The 19,681-nt window shown below is 41.5% G+C and overlaps 1 long non-coding RNA gene across 1 annotated transcript in view; it reads left to right on the top strand.

Moving 5' to 3' along the window:
- Positions 1 to 19,681, top strand: part of LOC120302630 — a 61,246-nt gene that overhangs the window by 16,005 nt on the left and 25,560 nt on the right. The window lies entirely within an intron of this gene.

The raw sequence follows: 19,681 nt of genomic DNA, 5'->3' as shown, positions 1-19,681 counted from the left end.
TGATTCTGCTGTCACCCAAAAGAGTCAGGGAAATGTCCATATCAACAATGAAGAGTCAATAAAATAGCAAGATTTTAAAAATTGTCAACTGATGCAGAACTGGAATGAAATAAACACCTTTGGAAAAATGAGAAATTATTTGTCAACCAAATTTCTTCTCTCTATCAACATTAGTATGATAGTGATTTCTAATTCCAAGTAAATGGAAGCCTTCATCAACACAACAACTTCTGTTGTACCTCTTACGATGTTTCAGTTTGCTCTCTTGAATTAATGATCTTGAAAATTAGTGTCTCCTAAGGTGAAGATGAAAGGCAGAGATAGACCAATAACCGGGAGGTCTAAAGTTTCATTCTAAACTTTTGGACCTCCTCGAATTTAATAGCACAAAATATATTGCTTGAGAGAAGAATCTTTATATTTAATCAAGTTTAGAATTGTTTTGATTTGAAATTATGTGAAGGCTGAAGAACATATTTCTTCTCTAATTTATTTTGGAAGAAGAAGATTGTTATTTTTCTCATGTTTTGCTATTGTTTGTACTTGTGGAATTTTTTTTTTTATCTTTGACTCTTAATGACGCCCTTGATTTTTGTATCTGTATGTCTTACTTTATGGCTACGTACAAATTTCAGTTTGTTTTACAGCTGGCTCAGTCTTCCTTTTTTCTTCTCTTCCCCCTTTCTATGCCTCCCCCCTTGCTTTTCCTTTTTCATATTCCTATAAATCAGCATTCAATTATAATATATTATAACAGCTTAATCTGAAAAAGATTCTCCTTTTTCTTTCCCAGTGGTTCAGGTAACATAACAGTAATTTGATTAATTGATTCATTTGTGCAAGGAAATGTTGTATAATGCCTACCTGGGGGCCAATCTGGGTTTATCGATTTTTAAAAATCATCACCATTTTAAAAAAATCATTTATATTTTTTTCTTTGCTTTGATTGAGGTGTAGCATGGATTAATCTGGAAAATGCCTTTTTTCTTGTGATTTTTTGAAAACATCTAACAGTAATTTCTCTTTTATCATGGAATGTTAAAAGGATTGGAGTCTCCAGACAAATGTAGCTGAGTTAAAATTGGATCTAAAAGTGTTTTTTGCAGGAGACTCCTATGCTGCATGAGGATAAACAGTTTTTACAGGATAAGGTAAGGTGGAAATTCAAAAGAAGTACATGCAAGAGTGAACAAAGCATGGTTACCAGGGAAAAAGATCAGTGGTGTGCTCTGTGATCAACGCATGCCAATTCATCTAAAATCAAAGTGTGCCTAGCAACTCTATATAATAGTGAGTGTTTGCCAGTCACCAAATGCATTGAATGTGTTTTATATGCCAGGGAGATTGGTTCATTGGTCATTAAGTATTTCTCTCCTTGACTGTGTCATCAATGGCTCAGTTCAGAAGCAAATGGGCACCGCGCCAACATCAGAGAAAATATAGGCGAAATGCCTACAGTGGTACAGCCATATTCTACAAGCAGCATCCTACATCGCCTTCCACTTTAATATAGATGGCAAGCACCAACATGGAAGGTAGAAGCAAAGATGGCAAGATACAATAAATGTAGACATGAAAAATGGAACCCACTCAAGGCAAGATCCTTTTCTGTAGTAGCATCCATTTTTTGGAACATCATTCCTCCAAGCTGAGATTGTCCCCAATTTTATTGTCCTTCTGGAAGTCCCTGAAAATTTGGTTTAGCCATCAGGCTTGGGAGACCCATGGAAGACAGGAACCTATTAAATTATTGTACTGTGTGTAAATTTAGAATCCATTTTCCCATTTTTTATTATATTTTTAACTGCTTTAATTGTATTTTAATGTCTTTTTAAAATTATACTAATTGACTTTCTAGTTTAACTGTGTGTGCCACAGATCACAAGCATGAGATTGAAAAAAATCTTTCTTTCTTTCTTTCTTTCTTTCTTTCTTTCTTTCTTTCTTTCTTTCTTTCTTTCTTTTCTTTCTTTCTTAAAAAATTACTAAGGAAAGAAAGAATCCTAATCACATTTTTTTTCACATTTGATTTTCATTAGTAAAGATTGGAGATCATTTGCATTTTCACTTTTGGAGTAATAACCATAGTTATTGATGCTTCTTTCTCCAATTTTAAATTGTGCTTATTTTCATTTAGTCCAGCTTTCCTCAATAAAGGTGTGTAGGTTGAATAATTAAGGAGAGAGTGTACAGCTTTGTTTCTCTCTTTAGCCAACCTAGAGCCTGACTGTTTTACCAAGATGTGTCCAGATGATGTCTTCCTGACCTGTATATAAGTGTCTTGTGTGATCAATGAAAAATTCTGCAATTCCCGACTTCCGGTTTTGCACAGTAGTAACCAGTTGCAGGCTTGTGGATTTCCATACTCCCACAACTAATTTTGCCCTGCGAGGGGACCCTAAATGGGTCTATGTCACTCCGGAGAGGCAGTGAAGAAAGAAGGGTGCCACGGTGATTCTGGAACAATGGCAGTCATTCCATTTGACTTGGGGAAAGCCTTCTAACCCGACAGGAGAAAGGCTAGCTGTATTTCATCAACCAGCCCCAGCTACTTGGAACTGAAGTGCAAAAGTACTAATCAGCACAACAGTGAACTGTGTGTTTGAAACTAGGTGAGGAATTTGATCTTCTCTTTTCTATTCTATATTTAATTTCCTGGAAAAGATCCCCAAGAAGCAAAATACCTCCGAAAGGGAAGGAGGGGGATTTCTGTCCCACCCTTATAAGAAAGGAAGCGGCAAATTAATCTTTATATATATATATATATATATATATATATATATATATATATGGAAGTGAAACAAATGTAAAATCTGAAATTTAAAACTTAATTTGGATAAATTTAAAATTGTTGAATGGTTAAGACTCTCATTCTAAAGATAATTGTTCATTTTGGAAATTGAAAAACAAATAGATGCTGACACCTAGTGGTGGATGAAGACTATGACAGCTATGACTTTCATATAGGACAGTGATGGCGAACCTTTTAGAGACTGAGTGCCCAAACTGCAACCCAAAACCCACTTATGCATCGTCGGGTGCCGGGGTGTGTGGCCCATTGGGTGGCGTGGCTGCGGTGGTAACAGCAGACTGGGTGGGACTAAAAAGTTCAATCAATCAATTCCAACTTTGCAAGATCTTTTTTTTTCCCGTGAGAAGTTGAAATTGACTAATTGATTGAACTTTCTTTTTTTGCACATGGCGGTGGAGGCCTAAAGCGAAAAGGTTTTATAAAACCCAGCTGAAGACCTAGGACTGGGGCAATGGCGCACGTGCCCACAGAGAGGGCTCTGAGTGCTGCCTCTGGCACCCATGCCATAGGTTCGCCACCACTGATATAGGACTTGGCAAAACCTGGGAAAAGCTACTCTGTGTTTGTGACCTTCAAAGCTTTAACAACAAAGAACAGCTGTGACAAAAAATAAAGACAATAATCTGGGCTGTAGACAAAGAGAGAATAATAAATTTTAGAAAAAAAAATCTTTTTTGAACTTTTTGGATTATAGGAACTTCATCCACGCCTCCTGCTGCAAGGATTGAGAAGGGGCCCCCTTTTCTGAGCTCAACCTCCAGCGTCTCAGTGCTGGCAGGCTAAGTCAATCTCCAGGAGCCACACTTCTCCGAGCTGCAAGCCCCCCTGTGGTGAGTCAGCTTGGCTTCTTAATCTGTTTGCCTTGCAGGCATCCCATTTTCGTCGCCAATGTTCTGTTTCAGGAAAAGAGGCACTGAGACGAAGCAACGAGTTCCAACAGCTCTCCTTTATTGCGAACACCAACAGAACATGCTGCGGCCCCCTTTTATAGCCCCCCTGCACAATTACCTTGCTGGCCAATCATTGCAAAGAATCTTTTCCCGCCATACATGTGCACGCAAGGCTGGGAGCAGCCTTTCTTGTCCTGGGCATCCACATGGTCTGCCCGGGCCAATCGCTGCAGCCTGTGCCTGCCGGCCCAGGACATAACACCCCTCCCCCCTTGGCTAAAATAATAAGGCACACTTATTATTTTAAATACTCCAACACTCCATTGCATTGCTTACATTGCATCTATATATACACAACACTACAGTCTTGCTACCGCCATGCTCTCACTCCCCTTGAGCTGCATTACTTAACCCAGACTACTAGGCCTGCCCACGAACTGATAAGGACCGTATATAGTCTTGTAAGTATTTGGGAGGACCTCTGGCCCACCCTGATCTTTTCATAGCCGGTGTGTGTGCCTGACCTGTCAGCTCGCCTGGCAGGCTAGGCAGACCAGGACTTTGTTGCCCCAAAGACCCAGGGGACCCACTCAGCTGCTGACTGGCTGGATCTGCTACATCCAAGCCAGGGTTCCTTGGGGGGGGGTGGAATTCCCCAAGTCCAGTGGTGGGGTGGAATTCCCCAAGTCCACAATGGACTCCTTTTGGGAGCACTGTCCATTGAGCCCTAGGATAGCAGCTGGAGTGGCCTGAGTGCCAGAGGCCGGAGCTGCCTCCATGGCAAACCCCCTTTCTGCGGACTCCCTGTTTGAAGCAATAGCTGAAGCCTGGGGATGTTGGAGAGACTGTGGTCCCCAATCGTAATTGTGGTCCTCCTCCCCCCGATAGCCGAGCCAGGAGCAGAAGAGTTTCTGGGAAGCCTCCAGCATAATTGGTCAATGTAATGTCGGATCACACGACCATCGTCCAAGGCCACTTTGTATGACAGCAGCCCAGAGATCTTGCATATCACTGCTGTGACCCAGAGATGTCCTGGTCCATAGTTCCTTGCCCAGACCGGATCGTCCAATTGTAGTCTCCTAGGTGCCCACAGCTGTGACATCTGTGAAGCCACCCGGTCTGGGTGCAATCTGTCCAGTTTAGTGATAAGGCAGCAACCCCAGTGGAGTTCAGCTGGGCTCTTTCCAATAGCTGTGCAAGGTGTGGTGGGGTGGCACAGAAGAAAGTCTGCTAGCCTGTGATGCCAGGTCACATGAGTGATCCTCTTTAAGGCATCCTTGGTTGTGTGCACCATTCGTTTAGCCTGTCTGTTGGAAGCTGGATGGAATGGTGCAGATGTGGAATGCTGGATCATGTTGGCCTATAGGAACTCCTTGAACTCAAACAATGTGAATTGGGGTCCGTTGTTGGAGAGAAGGACATCTGGAAGTCCATGTGCGGCGAAGATCCCTCTCAGCACCTGGATGGTCCTAGCAGTGGTAGTGGAGGAGACAGGCATGACCTCTAGCCACTTGGAATGGCTGTCCATGAGAATTAAGAAGAATTGCCCCTGAAAGTGCGCAGCGTAGTCGATATGGACCCTCGACCATGGGGTATGAGTCTCCTCCCACCTATGAACTGGGGCCTGGGGCATCTCCGGCCTTGACTGTTGATAAACAGTGCACCCGTGGACCTGGGCCTCGATGTCTTTGTCGAGCCCAGGCCACCAAAGATGGCTGCATGCTAACGCCTTCATCCAGACTATTCCCGGATGTCCCTCATGCAGAGACTGCAGGACTCTAGTCCTCAATGAGGTTGGGATTACTACCCGGCTAACCCATAGGTGGGATTACTACCCGGTTACCCCTTGAAGGTGGAAATCTCATGCTTCCTCTGCCAGAAGCTCTGGAATTCTGAGCCTGGACATGTGTCAGGCCATCCAGACAACGCCCAGGTCAGAACGCGTGTTAGTGTGTGATTGGTGGCTGTTTCTGCAGCCACGTCCCTAGCACTGAGGGGAGATTCAGGCAAATCCTGAATAGACAGGATGTGGTTGGCAGGTGCTGGATCTACCACTATCTGCTGTAATGGCAACCTGCTGAGACCATCTGCATGACCCATTTCTTTGCCTGGCTTGTGAACCAGTGTATGGTCATATGCAGACAGGAAGATAAACCACCTCAGCATTCGTGGGGATATTATGTGTGGGGTTTGTTTGTTTGTTGTGAACAACCCCAGCAGTGGCTTATGATCTGTAAAGACCGTGAAGTGGTGGCCATATATGAAGTCATGGAACTTCTTTATGCCAGCCACTATGGCTAAGGCTTCCCTATCTATCTGTGCATAATTGTGTTCAGCTGATGATAGGGTTCTAGAGTAGTATGCTATTGGGACTTGCGTTCCATCAGCCTTCCTTAACACAGCCCCAATCCCATAAGGGGATGCATCACAGGTGATGCACACTGGCAAGTTCTCATTGAAGTGCGTGAGGACTGCATTTGAAGAGAGCAAGGCCTTGACTTCTTTGAAGCTCTTTTCAGTGATGAGGACATCAAAGTACGGGCAAATGCCAGGGATATTTCGGAGCATTCGCTCCATTACACTCTGGATGATGCCGGGGCCCACGTTTACTCCAAATTGCAATCTTTTTACCTTGAATGCCCCCCTGTGAGTCACTATCGTTTAGGCCTCGGCCGTTTCCTCATCAACTGGAAATTGTTGATAGGCTTGAGCCAGGTCAAGTTTAGCAAAGATCTGGCCCACCTTGAGGGAGGCTAAAATGTGACTGACCACTGGTACTGGGTACGAATGCTGCTGCAGCGCTTTGTTAAGTGTGCACTTGTAGTCCGCACAGATTCGGACTTCACCATTGGCCTTCAGTGGCGTAACTATGGGCGTTTCCCATGGACTACTGTCCACAGGCTCTAAGATACCCTGCTGAATCAGTTTATCCAGCTCTGCATCTATTTTTCCCTTTAAGGCAAAGGGCACCCTGTGTGGCTTGATTCTAATGAGGGCTATGGCTAGGTCTAGCCTCAGAGAAATAGGAGGGCCTTTATAGGAGCCAAGTTCTGGACTAAACACATCTGCAAACTCCTTGCAGACCCCAGCCAGGCCTGTTGTTTGCATGCTGTGTATTCCAGTCACCTGAATTCCCAGGGCCTCAAACCAGTCAAGTCCAATGAGACTCGTACGGTCTCCCCCAACCACAACTACATCCAGTAGCTCCTCAAAATTCCTATGCTGCAACTTGAGTGTGGCCTCATTCCTCACCTTGACTCTGGAATTTTGGAAATCTGTGAGGATGAGGTTTGACAGCCTTAGTTTCACCTGAAGGCCGCTTCTGCTGCAGACCTTGTTAAAGGTGTCTAGGGAGATGACCGATAGAGCAGACCCAGTGTCCAGCTCCATTGACAAGGGGACCCCTTGCAACTTCATGTCGATGTGAAGCTTCTTCCTAAGTGGCCTGTGGACTCCCATTCTAAAAACGCTCCTATGTGATGCGCAGAAGCCCACCCTGTTTTGGCTGGGGTCCCTGGTATCTTTCTTAGGCAATTCTTCTGGGTAACGTTCCTTCTGGCGACCCAAACAGATGGAAGCAATGTGGCCTTGCCTCCCACAGGCCCTGTAGATTGCGGAGCGGAAATGGCAGTCTGCGGGGTGATGGCAGCCTCCACACCCGATGCACCGAGGGGATGATGCTGGCTGGGTCTTCCCTCCGTGAGGCCTTCTCCCTGGAGTCTGATGCAGCCGGTCCACTTCCAATTCTGGATCCTGTTTGGATTCTTCGTGAGCAGCCTCTTGATGGATGGTGGCTGGAACTTGAGTGTGCTTGGCGAGCTGCAAGGCCTTCACAGCTCCGCCTGCTGCTTCTTCGGCTGAAACTTCCCTCAGGGCATCTTGGAAAGTGAGGCCTCCCTTCGTGAAGAGCTTCTGCTGCAACTCCCGGCTTCACAAGCCACAGACCAGCCGATCTCTCAGTCTCTCCTCCAAGTCTTTGAATTCGCAGGGCCTAGCTGCTTGTCACAAGGCCGCAACAAACTCTGCTGCAGACTCACCAGGCCTCTTGTCCCTCTGCTCGAACTCGTGTTGCCAGCCAATCACTGAGAGCTTGGGTTCAAAATGCTCTCGAAGCATCCTCTTCAATTCTGTGTAGGTGATTGATTCCAATGGTGCTGGGGCGACCAGATTCTCCGCAGTCTCGAAGGTCTCTTGCCCACACACACACACAGCAGCGTGGCAGCTTTGAGGTCATCTTCACGAATTTGATTCACCCGGAGGTAGTTCTCCACCCAGGTCACGTACAAGCTCCAGCGTTCTGGGTGAGCTGTGTCAAACTCTGAAAGCCGGCCTATCTTTGCCATCGTTTCAGCCCAGGAACTTCATCCACACCTCTTGCTGCAAGGATTGAGAAGGGGCCCCCTTTTCTGAGCTCATGTCCAGCGTCTCAGTGCTGGCAGGCTAAGTCAATCTCCAGGAGCCACACTTCTCCGAGCTGCAAGCCCCCCTGTGGTGAGTCAGCTTGGCTTCTTAATCTGTTTGCCTTGCAGGCATCCCACCTTTTGTCGCCAATGTTCTGTTTCAGGAAAAGAGGCATTGAGATGAAGCAACGAGTTCCAACAGTTCTCCTTTATTGCAAACACCAACAGAACAGGTTTTAAAATGATGCAGCCCCCTTTTATTGCCCCCCTGCACAATACCTTGCTGGCCAATCATTGCGAAGGATCTTTTCCCACTGTGCGTGTGCACGCAAGGCTGGGAGCAGCCTTTCTTGACCTGTCTGCCCGGGCAAATCGCTGCAGCCTGTGCCTGCTGGCCCAGGACATAACACTGTTCACCAATTTTATTAAGTAATCTATGTTTAAAAAATCAATAAAACACATTACAAAAAAAAAATAAAATTCTGGGATTCTCATTTTTTTGTAATATATATCAAGTTGCAACAAAAACTTCAACATTTTTTGAAATGTGATATCAGCAGCATAACATTTGTGTGTGAATATATATATTGTGGTTATATTGTGGTTGCTTCTGAGAAAAGCTAAATGGAACATCTGAGAAATAACTAGAAAAGCTTAAGAACTGAACCACTTAACAGTAGATTCAACCTCTACTGTGAGTCTATAATCACCATAGCTTTCAGCCAGTAGGAAAGCTGGTGGGATTAAGCTTCAAAATCTAAAATAATGGAGAGCTTCATGTTGGGGAAATCTGCTGTGGATCAATAAGTTGTCCATCTGGGGGGAAAATGCATTGAAAGATGCAGTATTAAAGCACTCAGAGATAATTCATTCCAATATGAATTACCCTGAAAACTTGAAGAATACTTAGGAATGATATTTGAAGGAATACCGAATGGAAGAATATGTTTGATATTTCAGATAAGAAAGCATCCATAAGAATAATCAAAACCTTGATGCTGTTGGTTTCCAGTACTAGAAATATAGATACCACTGTCACATGATTCCATTTAGTCATTATAGACAATTTTTTGATAGATCTTAAATTAAAATTATTTAATCCAATCTGAGACTCAGCTACCATGGGTGACTCAGTAAAAATTACAGTACAGCAGTATATTATTCATAATTACAATCACTTAAATATGTGGACAATCACTTAAATATGAGCCAGCAGTGTGCTGCAGCTGCCAAAAAAGTTGACACAGTGCTAGGCTGCATTAACAGAGGGATAGAATCAAGATCATGTGAAGTGTTGATACCACTTTACAATGCCTTGGTAAGGCCACACTTGGAATACTGCATCCAGTTTTGGTCACCGCGATGTAAAAAAGATGTTGAGACTCTAGAAAGTACAGAGAAGAGCAACAAAGATGATTAGGGGACTGGAGGCTTCAGGAATGGCTGCTGGAATTGGGTATGTCTAGTTTAATGAAGAGAAGGACGAGGGGGGACATGATAGCAGTGTTCCAATATCTCAGGGGCTGCCACAAAGTAGGGGGAGTCAAGCTATTCTCCAAAGCACCTGAAGGCAAGACAAGAAGCAACGGATGGAAATTAACCAAACAGAGAAGCAACCTAGAACTAAGGATAAATTTTCTGACAGAACAATTAATCAGTGGAACAACCTGCCTCCAAAAGCTGTGAATGCTCCAACACTGGAAGTTTTTAAGAATAGACTAGACAATCATTTGTCTGAAATGGGACAGGGTTTCCTTCCTAAGCAGGGGGTTGGGCTAGTTGACCTTCAAGGTCCCTTCGAACTTTATTATTATTATGGATCATCGCACAGTCAGCCAGATGTTCAGACTGGATTTGGCATTTTATCTACCTACCGAGTCCTTACCCAGGACCTGGGATAGGCAGATGTGAATGTTTGATGGTATTACAGATATTGTCGCAGGATGGAAGCAGTTCCTAGTAAGGCCGCCTTTTGCAATTGACTAATAGCGAATTTATCAATGCCAATGGTGTTCAAGTGGTGCTCCAGTTGTTTTGGGATTGCACCCAAGGAGCCTATCACTATTGGTACTACCTTCACTTGCTTTTGTCACAGTCTTTCTATTTCTATTTGTAGGTCTTTCTATTTTGTTATTTTCTCCAGTTCTTTCTCGTCTATTCTGCTGTCTCCAGGCACTGCCACGTCCACTATCCAGACTTTTTTGTCTTTCTTATCGACAATTGTTAAGTCTGGGGTGTTATGTTGCAGGTGCTTGTCTGTTTGAATTCTGAAGTCCAGAGCAGTTTAATTTTATCATTTTCTATGACTTTCTCTATTTTATGATCCCACCAGTTTTTGTTTACAGGCAAATGATATTTTTTGCAGATCTTCCAATGCACCATTGTTGCTACTTTGTCATGCCGCTACTTGTAGTCAGTCTGTGCAATCTTCTTGCAACAGCTTACCAGGTGGTCCACTGTTTCTTCAGCTTCTTTGCATAGGCGGCACTTACTGTCTGTTGCTGTCCTCTCAATTTTGACTTTGTATGCATTTGTCCTTAAGGCTTGGTCTTGTGCAGCCAGAATTAGTCCCTCGGTCTCTTTCTTCAATTTTCCTGCTCTTAGCCCTTGCCAGGTTTTATTATTATCTGCTTTCCCCGCTATTTTTTTCATGTATTGGCCATGTAGTGCTTTGTCTTCCCATGCCTCTATTCTGTTCTTCATTTGGTCTTTCTTGTAGGCCAGTTTGGTCTCTCCAGTAGTCAGTAAGCCTTCCTGGTATACTAATTTCAGTGCATCTTCATCATTGTTCTTCAGATATTCTTCCAAAGCCATTTTTTTTTCTTCAACCATCTGATGTACTTGCAGCGTTCCACATCCACCTATTTGCCTTGGTAGATAGAGTCTGTCAATGTCACTGCGTGGATGAAGGGCATGATTCATTGTCATTATTTTTCTGGTCTGCCTATCCATTGCTTTTAGTTCTGCTTGAGTCCAGTCCACTATTCCAACTGTGTATCTAATGACTGGAATTGTCCAGGGGTTGATTGCCTTCATAGTATTTCCTCCATTGAGTTTGGACTTTAAGATCTTCTTCACTCTCTTGATGTAGTCACCTCTAATCTTTTTCTTGACTTCAGTGTGCTTGATGTTGTCAGCTTGAAGGATACCCAAGTATTTGTAATAATCTTCCTCACCCAGACTCTTATTTTCGTGGGGCATCTTGATTCCGTTAGTTTTCACTACTTTTCCTTGTTTGATAGTAAGTGTGGCACATTTGTCCAAGCCAAACTCCATAACAATATATTGGCTATATATACGGACAGTGTTGAGCAGCGATTCTATTTCAGATGATATTTTTTCATACAGCTTCAGATCATCCATGTAAAGGAGATGGGATAGTCTGGTAGATGTTTTTGATGTTTGATAGCCATGTCCTGAGTTATTCAGTATTGTTGACAGAGGAAACAGTGCAATAACAAATAGTAATGGTGACAATGAATCTCCTTGAAATATTCCTCTCTTGATATTAACCTCTCCCAGTCTCTCACCATTGATCTGCAACTGTGTCTTCCATTGTGCCATCGATCTTTGCACAAATTTTATGATGTTTCTACTGACTCCTGTTATTTCTAGGCACTTGATTATCCAGTCATGTGGCAGAGAGTCAAATGCCTTTTTGTAGTCAATCCATGCCACATTCAAGTTGGTCTTCCTTTTCTTGCAGTTTTCCAAGATCATTTTGTCTATTAGGAGTTGATCTTTTGTTCCTCTGCTATTGGGGCGGTTTCCTTTCTGCTCAGGTGGAAAGAGATTGTTTTCAACTAGATGCTGTTGTACTGCATCAGCTACCACTCCAGTTACCAATTTGAAAGTTGTTGGTAAGCAGGTAATTGGCCTGTAGTTGCCTGGTGTTGCCCCTTTTGCTGGATTTTTCATTATTAGGTAGGTTTTCCCAGTTGTTAGCCATTTTTCAATTTCTTCTCCTTGTAGTATATTGTTGAACTACTTGGCAATGAGTGGGTATATAACAGTTAGATGTTTCAACCAAAACCCATGCAGTTCATCTTCACCTAGTGCTGACCAATTTTTGATCTTCCTTGCTCCGTTTTCTACCATTTTTGTTGTTATTACTCTGTTTTCTACCATTTTTGTTGTAATAACTTCTGTTTTATTTGCATCCACCTCTTTTAACCAAGCTGCATCTTTGTTGTGTTTCTTTGGGTTATTTCATATCTGCTTCCAGAACTGCACCGTTTCTTCCTAATCAGGTACTCACTGATTCATTGCAGTTTCTCCCTTGATGGATTGGTAGAAACATTTCTGATTGGATTGAAATTGGAGGTTCTGCCTATAATTTGCAATTCGAGCTTCATATCTACTGATTTTCCTGGCTATAGCTGTTATTTGCTGCTTTATTATTTCCAGTGCTTCCTTGATCTTCCTTGTTTCTAAGTGGTATTTCTTGATTAGGTATTCTTTGGTCTTCTCGTTCTTCAGCTTCTTTTCTTTCATCTGTTCTAGCTTGCTTGCATGTGATCTTAATTTGCTGATCTTATTTTCTAGCCTTCCAACCTTCCATTTTTGTGGTGTATTGTTCGTTTGTTTTTCTTCTTTGTTGATTTTGCATCCCAGGTATTCAGTTATAACTGCAGCTGTGCTGCACTTTAGTTGGTTTGTTTCTTGCAGTGAATTGGTGCTTATACTTGATATTGCAATATTTGCATCTTTTAAGGCTTGTGCTAGCTGTTTCTTTGGAACAAGCTTCAATGCGGCAGGCTTATTCTGTTGTTTTTGTGATGTTCTAGATGCTCAGTTATTCTTTGTTTCAATTCTTTTATTTCTTTAGCTAAAGGGCTTTGTTCTTCCTGAGGAAGAGGTGCCTGGTTTCCAAATGAGAACAGTTGTATATCTCTGCTGGATTCCTTCATTGCCAACTCCCCCTGGTTTCTCTCTACATTCTGAATTACTTCTGGCAAGTCTTTGATTTCTTTGCCCTGGGTAACCCATTGCAGCTTGTCCTATTATTATTATTATTATCATTATTATTATTATTACATGGACACAGCCTTTCAGTATAGATGATTTGGTAATATTTATTTCCTGCCTTTATTATTTTTATAAGTAACTAAAGGCAGTGAATATACTCATTATTCCTTTCTCCTCCTATTTTTCCCATAATAGCTCTGTGAAGTCAGTTGGGCTGAGAGTAGCCCAAAGAAATCCAGTCATCTTCCATGTCTAAGATGGGACTGGAACTCACAGTCTTCTGGTTTCTAGACTGGTGTCTTAACCACTAGACCCTCCAACATTGTTAATGGTAAGGTATCAAATTGTAATAGTGTAAAGGTCACTCCAAAGTTTGTTATTTTTGAACTGAGCCAGAGGTAATGCTGGTTTTAAATGAAATTTACTATTTCCCCCAATTGAGCTCCAGATGATATATTGATATATTTGGTTTGCAATTTTATGTCAAGGAATCTTTGTTTAAGAGCTACCATTGCCTTATCATGACTCAGGGGCATCAGCATCTCACTGGAGAATGCCAATTTATGCAATTTGTCATTTATATGGAATTTACCAAGAGAATAATTATCTGACAGGCTAAGCCAGGGGTTCTCAACCTTGGCAACTTTAAGACTTGTGGACTTCAACTCCCAGAATTCCTCAGCCAGCAAAGCTGGCTGAGGAATTCTGGGAGTTGAAGTCCACAAGTCTTAAAGTTGCCAAGGTTGAGAACCCCTGGGCTAAGCAGTATTAGACCTTGGGACAGGACAGCAATATGACAATCCTAAGCATTGAAACGTTCAGACATCTTTGATGTTAGCTTATTAACATACCCTTTTGACAATATTGTCAAAACAATTCTGGATTTTTTTTAAAAAATATTTATTTAAAGGAGCATGTACTCAATATTTAACCTGAATGTTCAACTCTGAATTCATAATGGAGTATAATAATCCTTTTGTTCCTATTGATGGAACAATATTTGATGAGTAAGAATACAGTACGTCATGAATCTGGCAGACAGAATCTGGCAATTTTGTTTGACAAATCTTGCCTGGAAAAACCTTCAGCCCATTATCCTTGTAAAGAGATAAATTTCTGACATTTGAATAAATCAGCTGGCTATAGTTTTGGCAGAATATATGATAGACTGGTTCTGCATGTGGATTGGAATTCGTGAGGGTGAGGTCAAATAAACTTTTTGTCAGAATCCCTGTCAATGTTTCTTTTCGGTGCTCTGTCATTCTAGTGGGAGGGGGAGGCTTTGCTCTGCTGGGAGTGGGCCTTATGGATGTATTTCCTCTACTTTGTTCTTTCTAAACTTTGATGTATCTCTTTGGATGTGAGATCTGCGAAGTGCCTGAGAACCGTCCCTTATCAGCACTGGTTCCCATAACAACTTTGCACCTGTGGATTGCCTGGACGCAAACCAGACAGTTGGGTTCTGGGATGGGCTTTTGTGAACAAAAGTTTTAATGTAGCAATTTGCATGGGAAACAATGCCAGTTTCAAGAGTTCTACTTTCTTGGGAAAATTAGCTGAGGCAAGTCCTTACACTTTTCATATTTTTATTCAAAATATGATGGGCACAGTACTTCCAATGGTTTTACTCTATGCTATCTGCTGGGGGGGGGGATTTCCTAGCAGACACCTTATCGAGATTACCGCAATATAACAGTGTAAAAACAGAAATAGTTAAACTCATGCTTCCAATGCAGCAACTAGCAGCACCAGTGACCATGAGAACGCAGTCAAAGGGTAAATCCCTGCTAGACACCACTGTCATATCTGAGTTCAAAAAGTGTTGGACAAAGACAACTGGTTCCTTAGCCACAAAACCTCTGTTCCATACGAGATGGGCTTGCATGGGTGGGGGGGGGGAAATTATATGTGTCAGCCAGCCAGAGACTAAGGACTATGCAGACCTGCCATGACTACAAAGCAGCTGGACACTTTGGATTCATGAAAATGTTACACCTCCTAAAAAGACAATTTTGGAGGCCCTCCATTAAGAAAGATATGGAGAGTTATGTTGCCAGCTGCCCTATCTGTGCAGCAGCAAAAAGAAGGTAGGGAAAAACACCTGATCTTTTGCAACCAGTTGCAAACCCTTCAGCACCCTGTAGAGAGATCTTTATGGACTTATTGTAGAACTACCCGAGAATGCTGGAAATACCATTATTTGGGGGGTGATTGACCTGTTTTCAAAACAGGTCCATTTCATCCCTTGCTCAGACACCAATGGCAAAGACTTTGGCAAAGATGTTCCTCTACCATATAGCCCTGCAGTGCATAATCTCTGACGGGGGGTTCCAATTCATCTTAAAGTTCTGGAGGGCATTTTTGGACTTTTTGGGTATGGACCAGGGCCTGTCATCTAGTCATCATCTTCAAATGAATGGTGGGACAGAACAAATGAATTCAGTATTGGAGCAGTACCTGCAATGTTTTATCAACTATCAGCAGGACAACTGGACTGACCTCCTGCCATTTGCTGTGGTAGCATACAACAATGTGGTCCATTCTAGCAGGGGTTCACTCCTTTTCAAGAGGCAACAGGCTAAGTTTTTAACCCCATGCCCGAATTGCCAAATAACGAGTCCACCATCCCTTCCCTTAAGAAATAGATTAAGCAGTTGCAGAACATCTGGCCAGAAAAGCCTTAGATGAAGTCAGACCAACTTATAAGGCTCAGGCAGATAAGAAAAGGGTGGAACCTAATCAGTTCAAAGTAAGGGACTGGGTATACCTGTTTACTAGGTTCCTTCAGTCATTGCAGCCATCAAAGTAACTGGGGCCCAAATTTATGGGCCCGTTCCCAATAAAATGCATTATAAACCCTATGACAGGGGAGCTGGAACTCTCAAAACCTTTAAGGCAAATTCACTCTGTACTCCATTTCAGCCTATTAAAACCTGAAATAACCTTGTCTTTAAGGCCAGCAGCTCCCCCTGCATTTCCAGCCATCATGGTGTAGAGGGTGAACAACACTTCAAAATTAAGGAGATCTTAGATTCATGCAAACACTATGGGGCTACACAGTACCTAGTGGCCTGGAAAGATCTCCCAGCCTTCCAAAATGAATGGGTTCATAAAAAAACATTTTCATGCTCATTACCCAGACAAACCTGATTAATCTATTCTTTTTTCCCCTCCTCCCTGTTTTATTATTTTTTTGTCTCTCCATGCAGACTTCTCCTTCTTTTAAGGGGGGCAATATGTCAAAATCCCCTTCAATGTTTCTTTATGGTGCTCTGCCATTCTAGTGGGAGGGGGGAGGTTGTGCTTCTTTGCAGGGCTTGGCCATTCTAGTGGGAGGGGGAAGGCTTTGCTCTGCTGGGGGCAACTTATGAATGTATTTCCTCTACTTTATTCTTTCTAAACTTTGATGTATCTTTTTGGGTGTGAAAAGGGGAAACGAATGTGCCAGGGGCCATCTGCTTTATCTCCATTCCATTGCAAGATCCAATGAATTGTCTATCAGCTCTGGTTCCCATAACAACTTTGCACCTGTGGATTGGCTGGACGTGAACCCGACAGTTGAGCTCTGGGGTGGGGTTTTGTGAATGAAAGTTTTAATGCAGCAATTCGCACGGGAAACAATGCCAGTTTCAAGAGTTCTACTTTCTTGGGAGATTTAGCTGAGGCAGGTCCTTACGCTTTTCATATTTTTATTCAAAATATGTAAAATATATAAACTTTTGGGTTTGAAAATTCAAAGATATTTTATTTTTGTTTTGAGGTGATATATTATGTTATTAACATAATAAAGATCCTTAAAACTAAAATTAAAAACTCTGATCTGTAAGGATGTGCCATATAATTCCTGAATCTGATATTACATTTTGATTCACAGTCTTTTGGCAGCTATATCCATAAGTTTATTAAAGGGCTTTATTTATATTTGCTTTTGAATATCTAAAAAAATGAGGAAAATGGCCAGCAAAGGATACTTTTCAGAATTACCTTTATGCAGAAAGATCTGCATAGATATTAATAGCTGTGACTATTGTTGTTATTGCTGTTATTAATAATAGTATTCTTATTAAAGTATGCTTATTAAACCCTCCTCAAAGCTATTGAAGCTATGATGGGGGTAGAATTCTTTTTCAATGTCCCCAAGGTGTTCTTTGTAAGATAGATGACAAGAGGCTGTAAAAGAAAGACAGGAAATTTGCAGAATAACAGGAAACCTCAAGCTTAGTTAGTGGGACTATGAAACCCCACCAAGGCTGAAAAAGGCAGTAATGCTCCATCTAACATTACCCAGGTGGTGCTAGGCTGGATTTCATGCCTCCCCACCACAAACTTTGTAAACTGTCAGTGGAAAAAAATCAGCTCTTGTTCTTTGTTTTTTGAATAAAAGGATCTATCATCTGAACTATCTAATTTGTATATTAAAATTTTTTATGGTCATTTCAAATCTAGGCATGATGCAATGAGCCAATTGGCTAGTCAACACTGCCACGGGATTCTTTCCATTATGCTGAGAAAGGAGAATCACTTTTGCTTTGCATATTTTCAGTTTTAATATTGTATCTCAGTAGACACTGTGCAGTCTCCAAGTGTTGGCTTATGACATGTCTGATCATTACTGCTTCTAGTCCACCCGGGGCAAATTATTCTCTTGTTTAGGGCACACAGTGGCATAACTGGGAATGCATGTTTCTTTAGTAAAACCATTTTATTGTGGGACAGAGTTCATCCTTGGAAACCCTAGGGATCACCAAAACAAAAATCTTACAGAAATTGATTCTGTAAGCTTTGTCTTCATTTTATAGATGGAACAATTTTATTTGGGCCAATATTTAACTCATCTAATCAGTAAGTGACATATATGTCTACCAAGTTATAAAGATAATAAATGATGTAGATAAGGGGATTAAGGGGCGCTCATCAAATTTGCGGATGACACTAAAATGGGGAGAACTGCTAAGACTTTGGAAAATAGACTTAAGATTCTAAAGGTCTTGACAGAATTGAGCACTGCAAGGTGCAGTTCAGTGTTTGAAAAAAAAGTTAGCTCCTGAACTTAGGCAGGAAAATCCAAATGCACAGAATAGGTAATACCTGGCTCAACAGTAGAACCTACCAGAGAACATGGAAAATATTTTTAAATAAATAATAACAGAATAAATAATAACCTGTGTAATCTACTTCTATCATGGGCTGGGAGGTAACAAAGCCTGCATCATGAGGACATGTCTTTTATATTCAAGCTGTACTGGCAATCATATAATTTTTTTGTACTTCACCAGATCCAACATATGTTGTAGTGGAAAGTCTAGCAGCCACATTTACACCGACTGCAACTTCTGCACATTTTTCAAGTGTTCCTGACAGAGAGTGTATTACAATATTCAAAACAGAATGTAATCAAAATATCTAACATCCTCACAAAATCTGGCAATCTTGGATTAATTTTTTTCTCCAAAATCATAACAATTTCTGCTGAATGCATGACAGGGAGGATTTGCCTAAGGCTGTTGTAAAACTAGTTCCACGGTTTTCCAGATATCTTTTATTTATTAATTAAATGTATTTATTTATTAAATTTATGTGCCTCCCATTTCAGTGTTGGAACAATTCTGGGTGACTTTAGTTTAGACTACAACTCCAAGAATTATACAGCTGCTATCGTTGAATCAACTCGTAGAAAGTGTCTTTCTTAGATATTTCATTTCCTTTTTCCTTTGTAGAATCATCAGTTTATCTTCCATTTGATTTGTAGCTATAACTTGATACTAAATAAAATCGTGCATGAGATTAGTAATAACAAATTAGCTTGCTTTCAATAAAAGCCGATGTGCCCACCTGAATTTATTCATAGACTAAATATTCATAGACTAACAGTCCAGTGACTCATGTTGAGGTTCTCTTAATTATTTAGTCTTCCAAATGATCCACAATCTGTAATAAATACATTGATCCACAACTGTAATAAATACATTGAGGCCAACTCTTTAAAAGTAAGCAAAGTCCAAACAATTCCATTTGGACCTAAATTTGGTGTTCTCTTCACCACCTCCCTCCTTCTGCGATGTCTTGTTGAGTCAAGAGCAGAGCCTTATGAAGCCGTACCTCCCCCCACTCAAACAAAACCTTGACATACTCTCTCAGGTCTTTTATTTGCCATTGCCTTTTGCTTACCTGCTACCTTTCACGGCTGCAAATTTTCATTTATTCTTTAAACAATATTGTGCTCTCCTCTTGCCTCATGCTCATCTCATCTCTCTTCAAGTTCAAAAACTGATTATTCTTCTTGTTAACATATATTGATATTTATAGCTGAGCCAGAGAAGACAATTCAATGCAGATTGGGCATACTTTCCTGCTGCTTCAAGGATTAAGTGGAGGAAAGCACTTGAACATGGCTGTATGGAAGCCCACTAAATAATGTGCATTCTAATATAAGATATTATTGCTTTTATTGATGAAAGTTATAACACTGTAGAAATTTGCTGATTGTTCTCCAATTCCTCTCCAAAAGGAATAGAAGTGATTGATCATTGTTGTTATTTACATGACGTGCAAGGTAATGTAAATGTTTGAACTTAAATTTTCCATAACTTTAAGAGCACATGATTTTACAT

The sequence above is a fragment of the Crotalus tigris genome, unplaced genomic scaffold, assembly GCF_016545835.1.
Source record: "Crotalus tigris isolate CLP2741 ecotype Arizona unplaced genomic scaffold, ASM1654583v1 scf7180000024437.13266115, whole genome shotgun sequence".
Classification (NCBI taxonomy): domain Eukaryota; kingdom Metazoa; phylum Chordata; class Lepidosauria; order Squamata; family Viperidae; genus Crotalus; species Crotalus tigris.
Note: the sequence above shows the minus strand (reverse complement) of the source record. Positions and strands in the feature narration are given on the sequence as shown.